General features: G+C 39.1%; 1 protein-coding gene across 1 annotated transcript in view; it reads right to left on the bottom strand.

The window, feature by feature from the left end:
• LOC126996181 (probable rhodanese domain-containing dual specificity protein phosphatase) overlaps nucleotides 1–2,500 on the bottom strand; it is a 51,461-nt gene that overhangs the window by 48,869 nt on the left and 92 nt on the right. The window lies entirely within an intron of this gene.

Raw genomic sequence — 2,500 nt, 5'->3', positions numbered from 1 at the left:
ACAAACAAACACCCAGGGAAAAAAAAGAAAAAAACACCGAAGAAAATCCCCCCAAAAAACACCCAAGAAAATCAACGAAAAAAAACACCCAAGAAAATCAACTCAAATAAAACACATCATAACAACACACACGACCAGAGGCAACCCAAAAATAGGACAGGTGTAGGGATTCAATTACCTGCCCCATCACGTCAAAAATAGCACAGGTGTAAAAAATTAATCCCAAAACACTAAAATATCTAGGTAATCACTCACAGGTAAACATACATACAGACAGACACGCGTGGTTCTCAGGTGTACACTAATAGCCAGGTAATCAGACAGGTAAACAGACAGACAGACAGACTTGCGTGGTTCTCAGGCGTACACTAATAGCCAGGTAATCACTCACAGGTAAACATATAGATAGACACGCGTGGTTCTCAGGTCTACACTAATAGCCAGGTAATCACTCACAGGTAAACATATAGATAGACACGCGTGGTACTCAGGTGTACTTATCAAAATACCTGTCCCATTAATTAGAAAAAAATACAGGTGCAAACAGTCATTACTAAACATACAGGTAGAAACAGACAGATAGGTAAACAGACAGACAAACAGGTAATCACGTGGTTTTACTGGCATAGCAATATAAACATTAAAAGAAAGAAGAAAAAAAAACACAATAAGGATCAAAGGGTTAAGACAGGCTGAAATAGACAGACACAAATAGACAGGAAGGAAAGCAGGCATATATGGATGATTTTAGCAGTAATATAAATCAGTAACAACAACAACAAAAACAACAACAACAACAAAAAAAAATAAACGTAAACAATAAGGACCAAAGAGCAAACACACAGGTAAGCACTAATCACCCACGACACAGGTAGATGCAGACATGAACAGGTAAACAAATAGAAAAGCAGGTATACAGGTGTGACCATCAAGCGATGTAAACAAACAAAACAAGTAAACAATGAAGAACAAAGACAACCACAACCAGGTAGAACAAAGTAGAGACAGACAGGTAAAAATAGGTAAACAAATAGATAAGCAGATATACAGGTGTGACCATTAAGCGATATAAACAAACAGAACACGTAAACAATGAAGAACAAAGACATAACCACAACCAGGTAGAACAAAGTAGACATATAGACAGACAGGTAAAAAGCAGGTAGACAGATAGATAGACAGACAGACAGACAGACAGGTAAACTCACGTGCTTCCAATGACTTAAAATCAAAACCAACCAGACACCCACACACAACACAGGTAAACAATGATCACAGGTAACACAGGTGAACACGTTAATCACCAAAGCACTCAGGTATGGAGAGGCAGGTAAAGGGAGACAGATAGATCGACAGAAATATGGGAAAGTAAACAAATATAGAAGCATAGCAATGTATAACGTAAACATGTATTAGATCAACATAAGAGAATAAATGAACACAGGTATTGATGTTAATTAAGAAAACAGGTATGGGCAGGCAGGTATAGGTAGACAGGTAGGTATTAAGACAGGTAGGAAGGTAAACACGTACAGAGGCATTGCATTGTAGAACGTCAACTCGTATATCACCTTCAAAAATAAATAAACACAGGTATATTGGTGTTAATTAGAAATAAGACAGGTATGGCCAGGTATATGTATAGGTAGACAGGTAATTAGGAAGAAAGTAGGAAAGTAAACAGATACAGACGCATAGCAGTGTAGAACGTCAACGTGTATATCACCTTCAAAAATAAATAAACACGGGCATATTGGTGTTAATTAAGAAAGAAAACAGGTATGAGCAGGTAGAAATAGCTAGGCAGGAAGGTAAATAGACGTGGTTTAAGAAGCCCATTGGTGTAAAACGTCAATCTCTCTATATAACCTTACTTAGAATGGGAATAAACAAAGGTATTGACACTGATTAACCACAACACAGGTAAGGTCAGGTAAGCATAGGGAGACAGGTAGAGAGAGACAGGTAAACACGCTTGATTTTTAAAGGGCTAACGGCACAAAACGTCGTCCTATACATGAGCTAACCTAAATTTAAATCACCACAGGTATAGTTAATTAATAAAACAGGTAGGGACAGGTAAGGATAGGAAGACAGGTAGAGACACAGGTAAACACGCTTGATTTTAAAGGCCTAGCTGTGCCAAACGTCAACCTTTATATAACCTAACCCAATAAAGGTAAACATATAAACGTTAATCAACCAAAAAACACAGGTATGGTCAGGTGAGAAATAGGTAGACAGGTAAACACGCTTGATTTCAAAGGCCTAGCGGTATCAAACATCAACCTGCATATAACCTAACCCAATGATAATAAACAGAGATATAAACGTTAATCAACCAAAAAACACCGGTATGGTCAGGTGAGAAATAGGTAAAGGGGTAAACACGCTTGATTTCAAAGGCCTAGCGGTGTCAAACGTCACTGGGAGGCACTGTTAGGCACTGGGGGCACGCCGGGGGGGTCTGACACGGGGCCGGCGGGGCAGGGAGGGGCCG

Source organism: Eriocheir sinensis, chromosome 9 (assembly GCF_024679095.1).
Source record: "Eriocheir sinensis breed Jianghai 21 chromosome 9, ASM2467909v1, whole genome shotgun sequence".
NCBI classification, from domain to species: Eukaryota; Metazoa; Arthropoda; class Malacostraca; order Decapoda; family Varunidae; genus Eriocheir; species Eriocheir sinensis.
This window is presented reverse-complemented; position numbering and strand designations above follow the sequence as displayed.